This window comes from Danio rerio, chromosome 4, assembly GCF_049306965.1.
Source record: "Danio rerio strain Tuebingen ecotype United States chromosome 4, GRCz12tu, whole genome shotgun sequence".
In the NCBI taxonomy this organism is placed as follows: Eukaryota; Metazoa; Chordata; class Actinopteri; order Cypriniformes; family Danionidae; genus Danio; species Danio rerio.
The window spans coordinates 36158873-36176236 of NC_133179.1; the positions used below are offsets into that span (position 1 = coordinate 36158873).

General features: G+C 43.1%; 2 protein-coding genes and 11 non-coding genes across 13 annotated transcripts in view; 12 read left to right on the forward strand and 1 right to left on the reverse strand.

Moving 5' to 3' along the window:
- The window catches only part of zgc:173607, a 791925-nt gene that overhangs the window by 478729 nt on the left and 295832 nt on the right, over nucleotides 1-17364 (reverse strand). The window lies entirely within an intron of this gene.
- Nucleotides 1-17364, forward strand: part of LOC110439586 (uncharacterized) — a 296328-nt gene that overhangs the window by 235250 nt on the left and 43714 nt on the right. The gene's annotated exons all lie outside the window — the stretch shown is intronic.
- On the forward strand, nucleotides 133-206 carry trnat-agu (transfer RNA threonine (anticodon AGU)). The gene has a single exon. It is a non-coding gene; the product is annotated as a tRNA-Thr (tRNA).
- trnai-aau (transfer RNA isoleucine (anticodon AAU)) lies at nucleotides 481-554 on the forward strand. The gene has a single exon. It is a non-coding gene; the product is annotated as a tRNA-Ile (tRNA).
- trnar-ucu (transfer RNA arginine (anticodon UCU)) lies at nucleotides 641-729 on the forward strand. Its single transcript is given in 2 exon segments — nucleotides 641-677; nucleotides 694-729. It is a non-coding gene; the product is annotated as a tRNA-Arg (tRNA).
- On the forward strand, nucleotides 1477-1550 carry trnat-ugu (transfer RNA threonine (anticodon UGU)). Its single transcript has one exon. It is a non-coding gene; the product is annotated as a tRNA-Thr (tRNA).
- On the forward strand, nucleotides 1737-1810 carry trnat-agu (transfer RNA threonine (anticodon AGU)). The gene has a single exon. It is a non-coding gene; the product is annotated as a tRNA-Thr (tRNA).
- On the forward strand, nucleotides 2083-2156 carry trnai-aau (transfer RNA isoleucine (anticodon AAU)). The gene has a single exon. It is a non-coding gene; the product is annotated as a tRNA-Ile (tRNA).
- Nucleotides 2243-2331, forward strand: trnar-ucu (transfer RNA arginine (anticodon UCU)). Its single transcript is given in 2 exon segments — nucleotides 2243-2279; nucleotides 2296-2331. It is a non-coding gene; the product is annotated as a tRNA-Arg (tRNA).
- On the forward strand, nucleotides 3078-3151 carry trnat-ugu (transfer RNA threonine (anticodon UGU)). Its single transcript has one exon. It is a non-coding gene; the product is annotated as a tRNA-Thr (tRNA).
- On the forward strand, nucleotides 3338-3411 carry trnat-agu (transfer RNA threonine (anticodon AGU)). Its single transcript has one exon. It is a non-coding gene; the product is annotated as a tRNA-Thr (tRNA).
- trnai-aau (transfer RNA isoleucine (anticodon AAU)) lies at nucleotides 3684-3757 on the forward strand. Its single transcript has one exon. It is a non-coding gene; the product is annotated as a tRNA-Ile (tRNA).
- trnar-ucu (transfer RNA arginine (anticodon UCU)) lies at nucleotides 3844-3932 on the forward strand. The gene is given in 2 exon segments: nucleotides 3844-3880; nucleotides 3897-3932. It is a non-coding gene; the product is annotated as a tRNA-Arg (tRNA).

Consider the following 17364-nt stretch of genomic DNA (forward strand, 5'->3'; position numbering starts at 1 on the left):
AATTGTATAGCTTTGAGGCGTAATGAATAGTGCGACAAATAGAGTTAAACAACCTCTTTGCTTGCCATTTTAAGACTTGCTGTCTTTTTTTAGTCTCTGTGTGCAAAAACGTCTTGCCTCCTATTCAGCGTTGGCGCTGTGGCTTAGTTGGTCAAAGTGCCTGTCTAGTAAACAGGAGATCCTGGGTTCAAATCCCAGCAGTGCCTTATGTACAGGTTTCGTGTTTGCTTTTGTTAAGAGTAACGAGTGTTTACGCAGCGGGATGTTTAGCAGTCGGTTTCTTAACAAAACTCAAATCCTTAAGAACGCTGTTTGCTCAAGAGGGCTTTGGACGATGCCTTTATATAGCATAGTGTGGTAATGCCTAACCAATTGCACTTTAATATTTCAAGTCCAGACATTCCCACATGCAGCGCTACCGTTGTTAGTTTTTTTTTTTTTTTTTTGGAATTAAACATTTAGCCAGTATCAAGGTCATTTGGCGCTGTGGCTTAGTTGGTCAAAGTGCCTGTCTAATAAACAGGAGATCCTGGCTTTGAATTCCAGCAGTGCCTTGTCTGCAGTTGGCTGTTCATTCATGGGCCAGAGAGTACTAAAAAGTGCTTTCTGTCCAACAGTTCTAGAGGAAGCAGAGCACTTAGGCTCTGTGGCGCAATGGATAGCGCATTGGACTTCTAGGTTGTGAGCTGAGCCATTTAAAGGTTGTGGGTTCGAGTCCCACCAGAGTCGCAAGTTTTACTCTTTTTCTTCACTGACTTAAGGTGTGGTGCGTTTCTAACATTTTAGGCATCTGTCCATCCCGTTTTGCTTCTTTCTTTCATTGCGCAGTGCAGGCTTAGATACTAGGGGTACTCTACAATAAAGCCGATGACTTAATTGAGCTGTTTTAAATAAGGGAGATTAGAAAACGGTGTAGGGCCTAGTGGGCTTGAGGAATGACTCGTCGGCAACCTGTGGTTTTGGGGAAAAGTAACTGCCACCTATTGTTGAGATCACGCCTTTTGGATTTGTCGTACAAGAGCCTCTTTATGCTTGTGCAAAGCAACTGAGTAGAAAGCACAGTAATTTTTGCTTCCCCCCCCACTGTCTTAGATGAAACTGCGTTTGGAAGTATCGTATCCAGAGGTTTTTTCTTTTAGTGTTAAGACTAAGTTGGCCAGAGCACCTGTCTTGGGAACAGCAGGTGCTAGGTTCAAATCCAAACTGCACCTTTCCCTCAGATTATGGGAGAGTGGCTTTCTGATCTGAAACTCTTTCAATGGCCGATAGCATATGTTTGTCCTGATTTCCATTTTCCGAGCTGACTCTGGGTTTGGATGACATGGTCAGGCTTGAGACATGATCATCCAGACTCTAAAGGACCACGTCCGGCTTGTCAGCATTTTCTGCATCCTGACATGCTGGTTTTTGTTGTGTATTATTTTTTCTTCTTCGATTTTTGTTATCGGGCAAATGTCTCTTACTGTGAATTTCTGTGGCGCTGTGGCTTAGCTGGTCAAAGCGCCTGTCTTGTAAACAGGAGATCCTGGGCTCAAATCCCAGCAGCGCCTTAGTCCAGGTGGTGCGTGTGCTTGTTTTATAGAGCTCACCGGAATGAATTATAAAATTGTATAGCTTTGAGGCGTAATGAATAGTGCGACAAATAGAGTTAAACAACCTCTTTGCTTGCCATTTTAAGACTTGCTGTCTTTTTTTAGTCTCTGTGTGCAAAAACGTCTTGCCTCCTATTCAGCGTTGGCGCTGTGGCTTAGTTGGTCAAAGTGCCTGTCTAGTAAACAGGAGGTCCTGGGTTCAAGTCCCAGCAGTGCCTTATGTACAGGTTTCGTGTTTGCTTTTTTTAAGAGTAACGAGTGTTTACGCAGCGGGATGTTTAGCAGTCGGTTTCTTAACAAAACTCAAATCCTTAAGAACGCTGCTTGCTCAAGAGGGCTTTGGACGATGCCTTTATATAGCATAGTGTGGTAATGCCTAACCAATTGGACTTTAATATTTCAAGTCCAGACATTCCCACATGCAGCGCTACCGTTGTTAGTTTTTTTTTTTTTTTTGGAATTAAACATTTAGCCAGTATCAAGGTCATTTGGCGCTGTGGCTTAGTTGGTCAAAGTGCCTGTCTAATAAACAGGAGATCCTGGCTTTGAATTCCAGCAGTGCCTTGTCTGCAGTTGGCTGTTCATTCATGGGCCAGAGAGTACTAAAATGTGCTTTCTGTCCAACAGTTCTAGAGGAAGCAGAGCACTTAGGCTCTGTGGTGCAATGGATAGCGCATTGGACTTCTAGGTTGTGAGCTGAGCCATTTAAAGGTTGTGGGTTCGAGTCCCACCAGAGTCGCAAGCTTTACTCTTTTTCTTCACTGACTTAAGGTGTGGTGCGTTTCTAACATTTTAGGCATCTGTCCATCCCGTTTTGCTTCTTTCTTTCATTGCGCAGTGCAGGCTTAGATACTAGGGGTACTCTACAATAAAGCCGATGACTTAATTGAGCTGTTTTAAATAAGGGAGATTAGAAAACGGTGTAGGGCCTAGTGGGCTTGAGGAATGACTCGTCGGCAACCTGTGGTTTTGGGGAAAAGTAACTGCCACCTATTGTTGAGATCACGCCTTTTGGATTTGTCGTACAAGAGCCTCTTTATGCTTGTGCAAAGCAACTGAGTAGAAAGCACAGTAATTTTTGCTTCCCCCCCACTGTCTTAGATGAAACTGCGTTTGGAAGTATCGTATCCAGAGGTTTTTTCTTTTAGTGTTAAGACTAAGTTGGCCAGAGCACCTGTCTTGGGAACAGCAGGTGCTAGGTTCAAATCCAAACTGCACCTTTCCCTCAGATTATGGGAGAGTGGCTTTCTGATCTGAAACTCTTTCAATGGCCGATAGCATATGTTTGTCCTGATTTCCATTTTCCGAGCTGACTCTGGGTTTGGATGACATGGTCAGGCTTGAGACATGATCATCCAGACTCTAAAGGACCGCGTCCGGCTTGTCAGCATTTTCTGCATCCTGACATGCTGGTTTTTGTTGTGTATTATTTTTCCTTCTTCGATTTTTGTTATCGGGCAAATGTCTCTTACTGTGAATTTCTGTGGCGCTGTGGCTTAGCTGGTCAAAGCGCCTGTCTTGTAAACAGGAGATCCTGGGCTCAAATCCAAGCAGCGCCTTAGTCCAGGTGGTGTGTGTGCTTGTTTTATAGAGCTCACCGGAATGAATTATAAAATTGTATAGCTTTGAGGCGTAATGAATAGTGCGACAAATAGAGTTAAACAACCTCTTTGCTTGCCATTTTAAGACTTGCTGTCTTTTTTTAGTCTCTGTGTGCAAAAACGTCTTGCCTCCTATTCAGCGTTGGCGCTGTGGCTTAGTTGGTCAAAGTGCCTGTCTAGTAAACAGGAGGTCCTGGGTTCAAATCCCAGCAGTGCCTTATGTACAGGTTTCGTGTTTGCTTTTGTTAAGAGTAACGAGTGTTTACGCAGCGGGATGTTTAGCAGTCGGTTTCTTAACAAAACTCAAATCCTTAAGAACGCTGCTTGCTCAAGAGGGCTTTGGACGATGCCTTTATATAGCATAGTGTGGTAATGCCTAACCAATTGGACTTTAATATTTCAAGTCCAGACATTCCCACATGCAGCGCTACCGTTGTTAGTTTTTTTTTTTTTTTTGGAATTAAACATTTAGCCAGTATCAAGGTCATTTGGCGCTGTGGCTTAGTTGGTCAAAGTGCCTGTCTAATAAACAGGAGATCCTGGCTTTGAATTCCAGCAGTGCCTTGTCTGCAGTTGGCTGTTCATTCATGGGCCAGAGAGTACTAAAAAGTGCTTTCTGTCCAACAGTTCTAGAGGAAGCAGAGCACTTAGGCTCTGTGGCGCAATGGATAGCGCATTGGACTTCTAGGTTGTGAGCTGAGCCATTTAAAGGTTGTGGGTTCGAGTCCCACCAGAGTCGCAAGCTTTACTCTTTTTCTTCACTGACTTAAGGTGTGGTGCGTTTCTAACATTTTAGGCATCTGTCCATCCCGTTTTGCTTCTTTCTTTCATTGCGCAGTGCAGGCTTAGATACTAGGGGTACTCTACAATAAAGCCGATGACTTAATTGAGCTGTTTTAAATAAGGGAGATTAGAAAACGGTGTAGGGCCTAGTGGGCTTGAGGAATGACTCGTCGGCAACCTGTGGTTTTGGGGAAAAGTAACTGCCACCTATTGTTGAGATCACGCCTTTTGGATTTGTCGTACAAGAGCCTCTTTATGCTTGTGCAAAGCAACTGAGTAGAAAGCACAGTAATTTTTGCTTCCCCCCCACTGTCTTAGATGAAACTGCGTTTGGAAGTATCGTATCCAGAGGTTTTTTCTTTTAGTGTTAAGACTAAGTTGGCCAGAGCACCTGTCTTGGGAACAGCAGGTGCTAGGTTCAAATCCAAACTGCACCTTTCCCTCAGATTATGGGAGAGTGGCTTTCTTTTTTTTTTTTTTTTTTTTTAACACTTTTATTGTTTCAGAAAGGTGTGATACATTCTTACTGTATTAGTAACCAAATACCAATCAAAGAACTCGCGCCCCATCCCGACGTTCAAAATAAAAATAAAAATTTTAAAAAAGAAAGGAACAGAATAAAAAAATGCATTCTCATGCGAGGAAAGTAATACAAAAACAAATAAATAGAAAATAAAGATTAACTAAAATAAACTTAAAGATAAAAATAAAAAGGGCAATTTTGTTAAAAATTAAAAATATATAAAAAAATAAATACCATTAAAAAATTGACATTTCAACATATACAGTCCAGTGAAATTATATTAAAGTTAGTCATTACAAACACAGTGTATTTTAACAGTCACATTGTTTGGGATTACTAAACAGTCAGTGCACTGTTATTTAAAAAATGAAGGAAGAAGTCCCAAATCTTGTAGAATATGTGCATTTTTTGTTTGATTGAATAAGTCAACCTTTCCATTGCTATACAGGAAGACATTTCCTTAATCCAGAGTGACAAAGATGGAGCATGAGTACTTTTCCAGTGAATGGCAATCAGGCACTTTGCATGTAATAGACACAGATTTATAAACTTCTGTTTATATGACTTCAGCGATAAGGCAGGTGGGAAAAGACCAAGGATACAGATTTTAGGGCAAAAAGGGATTTCTTAACCAATAGTTTTAGAGATTACACCAATTATTTCTTTCCAAAAGAATTGCAAGTGCTCACATTGCCAAACACAATGGAACAGTGTGCCCTTGTAAGTCAAACATTTTCCACAAATGTCCAGAATATTTCTATTAAATTTATTTAACATTTCTGGTGTTATATATGTTCTCATTACCCGATTATATTGGATTAATTTAAAACGGGTATTGATTGATAATGTTTGCGCTTGAAGACAACTTTCTTCCCATTCATTTTCTGTAATATCTATTTGAAAGTCTTCAATCCAAGCCAGTCTTTTATGATTTGTAGATTCTTTGGAAGCATTAACAAATTTGCTATATAGTGTAGAAATTTTGTATTTGGCACTGGGATCTTTAACTGCAATTTCTTCTAAACTACTTAGGGTCGGACACTGATATGAATGATTTTTAGATCTTATAAAATTACGGATCTGAAGATACTTAAAAATATATCTTTCCTTTAAGGTTTCAAAGGACATCAATATATTATCTTCATAAAGATCTGATATCTTTTGCAAGCCTTTCTGGAACCACAGCTTAAAACCCTTGTCTGATTTCCCTGGTACGAATAATGCATTACCCCAAATGGGAGAGAATTTAGAAAGTACCGGGGTTTCTCCCAGCTCAACCTGTGACTCATGCCATGATAAAATAGTGGCTCTCACAAATGGGTTAGATGTATTTTGTTTGAGTTTCTTTAAAGAATCAGAGTATAAATATGTGTCAAGACTCAAATTGCCTGTACATTTTCTTTCAATCTGTATCCATGGAATGCTAGGTGTCAAAATCTGTTTGCTAATTGCAATCACACATGAACATATTATTGCATCTAAAGACTTTACATTTTTGTGCTAAGCTATGATTTTGTAAAATGAACAGTGTATTAGTTCATGAAATATGGTTAATTTTTGTAAATTTATACAGTTATAAAAAACTTCCATGTTTTTCACAGAAAGATTCTGGCAACCACAGCTGCTGGTATTTTTTCGGAAATTTAACAGATATTTTACACAATAAGAGTTTGTTAATTAACACTCTCTTGGTGTTGACAATGTTAACACTTTCAAAAGTGTTATTTTTAACACTTATAGTGGTTCCCATATAAACTCTGAGGGAGTGTTAATTTTAACTCCAAGGTAGTTAAATCTACTATCTAAAATTTGCAGTGTAGCTTGCTCGGCCTGGCCATTGGTCTGTGGATTGTGCTCGTTAGAGGCTAGTAGTCGCCCCTAGCTGTCGGCAGAATTCTGCCCAAAACCTGGACACAAATTGCAGACCCCTGTCTAAAACCATGTCAACTAGGAGGCCAAGAATACGGAACATGTGGTCCCAGCCAATGGCTGCTGTCTCCCTCAATGAAGATTATTTGGGGAGTGAAATAAAGTAAGCTGCTTCAAAAATCTGCCCACTACAGTGAGGACTACTGTGTTGCCACGGAATGGTGGTAACCCAGTGACAAGCCAACAAAAACTGGCCAGTGTTCCACACCATTGAGAGCCGGCAGAACCATTAACCCCATTTCCACTATCGCACCTAAAGCAAGGGAGCCCAGGCCAGTCGCGTTTCCACTGTCCCTTCCAGGGCCTGATCAGGCCAAAGCTGGGCTTCATCAGGGCGAAATATAGGCTATAGCCTATTTTATTACTTGCTCTTATGTCCTGCTCTTACACATTATATTTTCTGATTTTCACTGGATGTCAACTCATTTTGCACAAGCACCAGAATTGATAACCACTGCTCTGAGGTACTCAAAATAACAAACTGTCATACTCAAAATAAATTGCGTACCTAAAGTTACTGCTTTACTTATATTATTCTTTACAATGTTTAAAACAGTTTGATAATTTAGTCAATTAATTTAACTGGAACAATAAAGTCTTCAGTTTTAGACAACTCGCGCACTGGTCCATCCCTTCTGAGAGAGCTCCATCTTGGTTTATGGTTGAACAAGGCATCCTACTCCCCCTTCCATCACTACAATGTCTATCTATCCCTCTATTTATTCATTTTTTTTGTAAACGTGTTTTTTAGGCTGATCTCAAAAGTATAATAATTTTACTGACAGAATTTTAGGTGTAGGCTAGGACGGTCTCTGCCATTTGCAGATAATGTTGTCCTTTTGGCTTCACAGGACATGGACCATTCAGCATGCAGAGGGACAATTTGCTGCAGAGTGTGACATGGCAGAGAAAGAAACAGTACCTTTAGTGTCACGGAATACAGGGAGACCCAATTGCAAGTAAAATAATTATTTATTGACTCAGACAGAATGACAGAAGGAAGAACGCAGGAAGATGATGAGTGAGTCAAGCGAGCAGCAGGAAATATAAATCGAACAGGGAGCACTGAAGAACAAGATCAGAGAGCCGCCAACAGAAAGGTACAAGAGTCCAAACACAGAGCTCTCCCCGCGACACACGACCAGAACTCAGCGACCGGAACCTGACAGGACACAGACAAACAGACGTGAAGAAAACGAACTGACACTGTGAGACAGAAACGCTGAACATATATAGGCGCGGTAATGCGCTGCACCTGTGGTCCACTGATTACAGCTGAGCGGTGCTGCGCACGGCAAGGCTGGTGACAGCGTACACGTGACCACCCAGCTGATAAGGTAAACACAACTGACAGCAACGCGACTCTAACACAGACACAGAGACACCCAACACACACACTCATACACGCATATACGTAAACGCATAACGCACCACACCGTACACACACACACATACACACACGCAGACACATCATAGAAGAACAGACAGATCCACAATCGTGACAATACCCTCTCTCCTAGGAACGCCTCCTGGCGTTCCCAGACGAGCATACCTGGCGATTGTAATCATCGATAAGAGAGTGATCCAGTATGTCCCCGGCCGGAACCCAACTTCTGTGCTCAGGACCGTAACCCTCCCAGTCCACCAAGTACTGGAATCCTCGTCCCCTCCGTCTAGAGTCCAGAATGCGCTTAACCGAATAAGCCGTCTCCCCATCTACGAGACGCGGCGGGGGGGGGACTGGTGTGTGCGGATTAATTGCCGTATGAAAAACGGGCTTTACTTTAGATACATGGAACACGGGATGAATTCTCCTGTACGCTGGAGGTAATTTGAGGCGGATTGCCACAGGACTAATGATTTTAGTGACAATAAATGGGCCAATAAATTTAGGAGCTAGCTTATTACAAACGGTGCGGAGCGGAATATTCTTAGTTGAAAGCCACACTTTTTGACCGACAACGTAAACGGGAGGCTTAGACCGGTGGCGATCGGCTTTAGCCTTGGTGCGCACACCCACTTGGAGGAGGGTCTGTCTGGCCCTGCTCCAAGTGCGGCGGCACCTCTGGACAAAGGCGTGAACGGAGGGGACCGCGACTTCAGATTCCAGACTGGGAAAAACTGGTGGCTGGTAACCTAGACTACACTGAAACGGAGAAAGGCCCGTGGCCGACACTGGTAACGAATTATGTGCGTACTCCACCCACGAAAGCTGCTGACTCCAGGAGGAGGGATTCTGTGAGACCAAACATCGCAATGTGCGCTCAAGATCCTGATTGGCTCTCTCGGTCTGACCGTTACTCTGGGGATGAAAGCCAGACGAAAGACTCACAGTAGCCCCCAATAAACGACAGAATTCCCTCCAAAATTTAGAGATAAACTGAGGCCCCCTGTCAGAAACCACGTCCGTCGGGAGGCCATGAATGCGAAAGACGTGATTAATGACAGCAACCGCTGTCTCTCTGGCTGACGGTAATTTGGGCAGAGGGACGAAATGAGCAGCCTTCGAGAACCGGTCCACTACGGTTAAAATCACCGTGTTGCCGTTGGAGGTAGGCAGCCCCGTAACGAAATCTAGCGAGATGTGGGACCAGGGTCTCGAAGGTACTGACAGCGGCTGAAGGAGTCCCGCGGGTGGCCGATTGGAAGTCTTGGAAACAGCACACACAGAGCAAGCCAATACAAAATCACGCACATCACGAGCCAATGCTGGCCACCAGAATCGTTGTTTAATAACAAATGATGTGCGACTCACCCCAGGATGACAGGCTACTTTGGAGGAATGTCCCCATCGAATAACATCTGACCGAAGTTTCTCTGGCACGAATAACCGACTCGGTGGGCATCCAATCGGGGGCGTTACCCCATCTAAGGCTGCGCGAACCTTCGACTCTATCTCCCATGTGATGTTAGAAATAACAATCCGCTTAGGCACTACGGGTTCGAGTGACGATGTACGCTCCGAAGAATCAAAAAGACGGGATAACGCGTCGGGCTTAATGTTCTTAGATCCCGGTCTATATGAGATGGTGAAATTGAACCGTCCGAAAAATAACGCCCACCGAGCCTGCCTAGAGTTTAATCTTTTGGCGGATTTGATGTACTCAAGATTCTTATGATCGGTCCAGACGATAAAAGGGACCCCCGACCCCTCTAACCAATGACGCCACTCCTCCAAAGCAAGCTTGACGGCCAACAGCTCTCGATTACCAATGTCGTAATTACTTTCTGCTGCTGATAACCGATGAGAATAATACGCGCACGGGTGGATCTTGCCATCCGAGGAGGAGCGCTGGGACAGGATAGCTCCGACCCCGACCTCTGACGCGTCGACCTCCACCACAAACTGCCGGGAGGGATCAGGGGTTATCAGGATTGGAGCTGAAACAAAACAGCCTTTCAGTTTTGAGAACGCAGCTTCGGCTGCGCTGGACCACCTGAACGGCGTTTTGGAGGAGGTCAAGGCGGTCAGAGGTGCGGCGAGCTGGCTGAAATTGCGAATAAATCGCCGGTAGAAATTGGCAAAGCCCAGAAACCTCTGCAGGGCCTTACGGGAATCAGGAGTTGGCCAATTTACCACAGCCTTAATCTTCTCTGGATCCATGCGCAACCCCTCGACTGACACGATATGCCCTAGAAAGGGAACAGACTGTGCATGAAAAACGCATTTCTCCGCCTTGACATAAAGACCATTCTCTAACAGCCTCTGAAGCACTCGCCTGACGTGCTGAACATGTTCCTGGAGAGAATGGGAAAATATCAGTATGTCATCCAGGTAAACATAAATGAACTGATCTATCATATCTCTCAGCACGTCATTGACGAATGCTTGGAAAACAGCCGGAGCGTTGGAAAGGCCGAAGGGCAGAACGCAGTACTCAAAATGCCCTCTGGGGGTGTTAAACGCTGATTTCCACTCATCCCCCGCTCTTATGCGAACCAAATGATAAGCATTGCGGAGATCTAATTTTGTAAAAAAGTTCGCCCCCTGCAGACGTTCAAAGGCTGAAGACATCAACGGCAAAGGGTATGTATTCTTGACCGTTATGTTGTTCAGCCCTCGATAATCAATGCACGGGCGAAGGGAACCATCCTTCTTTTTTACAAAAAAAAATCCCGCCCCCGCCGGTGAAGAAGAGGGGCGAATGATCTTGGCTGCTAGAGAATCAGAAATATATTTCTCCATGGCCTCCCTCTCTGGAGCAGAAAGCGAGTATAATTTGCCTTTAGGCGGAGACGTACCTGGCAATAAGTCTATTGCACAGTCATAGGGACGATGAGGAGGCAAAGAAGCAGCCCGGGACTTACTGAACACTCTCTTCAGGTCATGGTACTCACGGGGCACGTTTGACAGATCCATCTGCTCCTCCTGAAACACAGAACGAGAAACAGCAGAACAAGCAGACACTAGACAAGATTTATGACAGCTCTCACTCCAAGAAAGCACAGTATTATGTCCCCAATTAATGTGAGGTTTGTGCAAAACCAACCAGGGATGTCCCAAGATCACAGGAGTGGCAATAGTCTCTGTTAAAAAAAACTCAATAGTTTCGGAATGGTTACCAGAAGTAATGAGTCTTATAGGAGCAGTGGAGTGTGTGATGGTGGGGAGAGAAAGACCGCTAAGAGCGTGCACTGCGATAGGAAGAGAAAGGGGAACAACAGGGATTTTCAAACTGTACGCCAGCTTAGAGTCAATAAAATTCCCCTCGGCTCCGGAGTCGATGAGCGCATGACAGTGGTGCATGATAGAGTTAAAAGATAGATTGACTGGCAGCATGGTTGTGTTAGGGGACTTGTCAAGGGTGATTTCACCAGCCAGTAAACTCTTACCCGGCGACGAATTCTTATTCTTGGCTAGACACGAAGCCACAAAATGTCCAGCGACTCCACAGTACATGCATAGTCCTTCCATGCGGCGACGACGCCTCTCCTCCGTGGAAAGCCGAAATCTGCCCATCTGCATGGGTTCCGGCTCGAGATCAGATGAGGGGGGTTCAGAAGATGCAGCGAAAAAAGATTGCGTGGGAAGAGGTGGAGTGTGCAATTTCTTGTGGGAACCTCTCTGTTGTAACCGAGTGTCCACTCTGATGGCTAAATCAATAAGCCCATCCAGTGTCTTAGGCAGATCCATGACGTAGATTTCATCTTTAATATAATCTGCTAGTCCGTGCAAAAACATGTCCCACTGAGCTTCGGCATTCCATTTACATTCGGCCGCCAGAGTACGAAAGTCAATGGAATATTCAGCAACACTCAACTTATTCTGTCTGAGTTCAGCGAGCTTACGAGCCGCCTCTCTGCCAGAGACCGCTCGGTCAAACACAGTTTTTAACTCCTCTGAGAAAGCTTTAAAGGAGTTACAGCAGGGGAGTTTACGCTCCCAAACAGTGGTACCCCAAAGTGCCGCTTTACCTGTCAGCAAATTGATCGTAAACGCCACCTTACTCTCTTCGTTAGGGAAAGACGAAGGCTGTAGCGTGATGTAAAGTGAACACTTTGCTATAAATGACCGGCACAATTCTGGTTCGCCGGCGTAACATGCTGGTGGTGGAAGTCGCGGTTCAGTGGATCTGGGGGTCTCTTCTAGCGCATGAGCTGCTGGTGGAATGGTGGGAGGAGCTTGCTGGACAGCTTCAGCACGAAGCTCAGAACCCAGTCTCTGAACCTGAGTCGTGAGCTCAGAAACTTGAGTGACCAGCGCCTCAATGGCCTGGCCGGTCACTGCCATTTGTTTGTCCTGATGATCCAGTCGGGCTGAATTGTGGGCGAGGAAATCCTGGATTTTGGTGACACTTGCTGGGTCCATCTCAGTGGTCAGTTCGTTCTGTCACGGAATACAGGGAGACCCAATTGCAAGTAAAATAATTATTTATTGACTCAGACAGAATGACAGAAGGAAGAACGCAGGAAGATGATGAGTGAGTCAAGCGAGCAGCAGGAAATATAAATCGAACAGGGAGCACTGAAGAACAAGATCAGAGAGCCGCCAACAGAAAGGTACAAGAGTCCAAACACAGAGCTCTCCCCGCGACACACGACCAGAACTCAGCGACCGGAACCTGACAGGACACAGACAAACAGACGTGAAGAAAACGAACTGACACTGTGAGACAGAAACGCTGAACATATATAGGCGCGGTAATGCGCTGCACCTGTGGTCCACTGATTACAGCTGAGCGGTGCTGCGCACGGCAAGGCTGGTGACAGCGTACACGTGACCACCCAGCTGATAAGGTAAACACAACTGACAGCAACGCGACTCTAACACAGACACAGAGACACCCAACACACACACTCATACACGCATATACGTAAACGCATAACGCACCACACCGTACACACACACACATACACACACGCAGACACATCATAGAAGAACAGACAGATCCACAATCGTGACATTTAGATCAAAAACCACGGTGCTTGACTTGAAAAAGATGGCCATCTCCAGTTTGGAGGAGAGTCCTTACCCCAAATGGAGTTCAAGTATCTGCTTGTTTTTTTTTTTTTTTTCATGAGGAATGGAATGTGAAATTAAAAGATGGATCAGTGCAGCAGCAGCAGTAATGCAGTTGATGTGATTGTCTGTTGTGGTGAAGGAGCTGAGACGAAAGGCAATGTTCTCAATTTACCGCTCAATATAGGTTCCTACTCACACCTATGATCATGACTAAAAGGACAAGATCTTGGACACAACCAGACACATTTTACAAAGTGTTATGACACGCTTGTTTGAGTCGCAACATAAAAGAGATGAACCAACAAAATAGCCTGAATGCAAATTATTTATTATAAAATGTAACTCATAAAACAATCAATCAAAGCAACCAACAAATGTCTAGGGATAATAATAAAGATAAAGAACTTAGGATATAATCACAAAAACACATTGTACACATGATACAAGCAATGCAAAACAAAACCATAAGGTTAAAGAGTCAATGAGATGGCAGGTCTTGACATGAGGACTCATGAGTAGCCACAGCGTCCTGGGGTAGCTAACACAACAATGTTTATATACCCATGGATGAGTAAGTAATGCAGGAATCAAAGCAGGATTTACTACATACTCCAATCTGGAGTCTTGGGATCATCACAGTGTTTTAATATTGTAAAACTTAACTAATAAAAGATGCAACACAGGACAATTGAATGGGCTTTCTAAACTTGGGGTCCTGGTATACTGCTAACTAACTGTCCTGGAGCTCCACAGCAGCTTCTTTGATGTGCAGTGTCTTCCCATTGATTTGTTTCTCATTCAGGGAGTCAGACAGAGAACATCATCCAAAACAACACTAGCTACATGAATACACTGGAGAGTGGAGTACAGATGTATCCACACCTGTACAATCACTTGCAAAGATATTTTAAGCCACAGAGGTGCTGTTTGCCAGATGTTTATGAAACTGTTCTTCTCTCAGCCACCAGCATTGTGTTTACGGTAAATGCGAGGAGCGCAACACATTTACAACCCCACCTACTTCTGTAGGAAAACAGTATAGCGTCACTCAGCCTTTTCAAACATTATTCAGACATGAAATATCCTGTGCACATGAGAAAATGTTTTGCTGCATTCAGGTCATGTGTGCAACTTTTTGTCCATGTGTTTCTAAAGCTGCGCAGAATGAGGGAAACTCTGTAGACACTGATCAGATCTGCACGGTTTCTCTCTAGTGTGAATCCTCTTTTGTGTTTTCAGATGTGTTAACTGATTAAACCTCTTGTCACAGTGTGAAACCTCTACTGTCTCTCCAGTGTGAATTGTCTGGTGCAGTTTCAATTTTGGTGCAGTAATAAAAGACTTCTTACACTCAAGCACATATACTCTTTTACACCAGTGCGGAACTTTATGTGTTCTTTAAGGTTTGCTAATCGGTTGAAACTCTCCCCACACTGAGTACATGTGAATGGATTCTCTCCAGTGTGGGTCTTCAAGTGTTTATTAAGGTCTGAGGAGTTGCTGAAACTCATCCCACACCGAAGCTGCGGTCATACTAGAATTTGAGCATGCAAATTCTGTTGTACAGCGCTGCAAAAAGGGGCGGGATTAAACAAGATGATTAGACATTAAAAAAGTGAGCGATTGGTCCATATTTTACATTTCTGTCCAGAGAGGTCATGTTTTGATCTTCGATTGGTCTCACACAGACAAGTGATATGATTTCGCAGGTCAGAGTTCACCAAGCTTGAACTTTGCAATGCAATGAACTGCGAAACTTGATGCACGAACTTGCGTTTCCGGTCTGACGCATTCACGTGTGTATGAATGGTTTTTCTGAATGGTGTGTTTGTTTAGGTGTGATAATTGGCTGAAACTCTGTCCACACTGAGTGCATGTGAATGGTTTCTCTCCAGTGTGGATCCTCATGTGTTGATGAAGGTTGAATAATTGGCTGAAACTCTTCCCACACTGAGTGCATGTAAATGGTTTCTCTCCAGTGTGGGTCTTCATGTGTTTATTAAGGTGTGATGAGCAGTAAAACTCTTCCCACACTGAGCGCATATGAATGGTTTCTCTCCAGTGTGGATCCTCATGTGTTTAATAAGGGATGATGATTGGCTGAAACTCTTCCCACACTGAGTGCATGTGAATGGTTTCTCTCCAGTGTGGATCATCATGTGAATCTTAAGATGGTCTTTTCTTCCAAAACTCTTTCCACACTGAGCGCAGGTGCAGGTGAAATGATTCTTGTCTCTCCTTTTTAAAATACCATCAGTCTGTAAATGAGTTTTTTCCTCAATTTTAACATGATGTTCCTCCTCTTTACTCCCCTCATTCTCTTCAATTAGGTCTGAAATAGATAAAACATTAGTTTTCATTAAGTCTTAAAAACTCTCACTAAAAGCTGAAAAGTGAAAAGACACTGAAAACATTGACTACACACACTGTAATTTTGATGCATGTTAAATGTAAAATAACCAGATCATATTGTTTGGTCCACATTTAAGCAGATTCAATTCAGTTCATCTTTATTTATCTAGTGCTTTTACAATGTAAATTGTGTCAAAGCTGCTTAACATAGAAGTTATAGTAATTTAAAACCATGTCAGTCCAGTTTTCAGAGTTTTTACATAATTGATCATGAAAGTCATTTTGGTCATATTGATAAGACAGAGATTAGAAATCTGTAAGTGGCCTTTTTTATTCATAATTACAACAACATGTTTTTCTAAAATTTGTAAAGCAGACAGGGAATGCTTGTTCATTCTGTGCCTGACTGGTAAACGCTTCAGAAAAAAAGTTATGGGGTAACAGCTGAACAAACTATGAACAAAATGCTGAAATTTTGCCTCAGAGACGAGACATAACCGTACAGCATCTGAATAAAGGCTGGAATGTGCACCTTTCCACTTGTGTGATGTTGGGTCATTTTTATCCATTCTGGGGTGATTTTGAGGCTCACACTGATATTTGGGGACATCTTATTTTGACATATTCTGGGAAAATGCTTTAAATAAAAAAAATTAAAAACTGACAGCATATAATCATGCATTTATGATTGTTGGTGTTTTCTGTGGTGGCAGTCAACATTGTTTAGTTGGTCTCCACCCATAGGACGGCAAAAAGGAAATGGGTGAGAGAATAAAGGAAGAGAGTCGAAGAGAAGTTGACTGAACTGTTCCAGTGCGGGGAAACGAATAGAGAAACCGGGTCGAGACGAGCAGTGTAAACCTAACGATTGGTTGTAAGAAACAAAAAGCGAAAGTACGTATTGAAGTAACAGAGCTAAGACCGCTGTCTTGTTACTGAAGTGCTCATGATTTCTGTGATTGAGTGCATCACTAAAGACTTCAGTGCAGTGTACTTAAGGTCAACTTACCGATTTATCTCGCTGCCATGGAATCTCACCTTCATCCCGCAGTCGACAGTGTCAAAGATGCAAACTGGTAAGGTCCTCACGTGAAACTTAAAATTTTGTTTAATATTGCTATTATCCTAAATACTATTACCTTAAACCTACCTATACTGGTAAATAAGCATTTAAGTGTCGGAGTGTAGCTGCTCTGAGCGTAATTCAACTTGAATCAGGATGAATATAGGAAGAAGCAACCGTAGGGAGGCAAAATCCGCTACTAGCCTCCATGCTAATGCTACCCTTGAAGTGCAAGCTGCATCTAAGAAAGAAACGGCTCTGGCGAATGATCACAGTGCAGTCCTTAAAGCTATTGATGCACTAAAAGGCAATTTGATTGCTAAAATTTAAGAAAAGGCCGTTGCACAGTCAAGTGAACTTTGCAATCAAACTGACCAGCTTTGGACAGAGTTACACAATGCTGTGGAGCAAATTAACACCAGAGTAGAAGCAGCGGTCTGGTCTGGAGTCTGTGTTGGGTGGATACTCCGACTCTCTTTGCCTAGTCTCGACACACACAATTTAATATTAGGAGGCAATTTAAATAGTTTTTTGCACCCAATTTTGGACCGCTCTAAATCTTCGAGTAATACATTAAGTCAGCCAGCAAAATGTAACAACTCCTTCCTTTAAACATATGGTGTAAATGACCCCTGGGGATCTAAATATCTATCATCCAAGCAATTTTCCTTCTATTCACCTGTGCATCAAACCTATTGCAACCTATTGCAAACCTATCAAACCTCTTTAACCGTATTAAAGAGGTATAATGTCCATGTTATATGAAGTGATCTAAAGAACTGCCTCCACTTCCCTAAATCGTATAAATCAAAAATGGGAGGACGAACTGGGACAAGAAATATCAGATACAGCCTGGCAATATGCCATAGAACTGGTACACTCATCTTCTGTATATGATTCAGATTTATCTTGTCCCAGATGTGGTTTGGAGCCAGCAGATCAGAGTCATCTGTTCTGGGGATGCCGTAGATTACATAGATTTTGGACCAATATTTTTAGATAATTTTCATCTATATGTAATAAAGATATGGATCCTAATCCTTTGACCTCAATTTTTG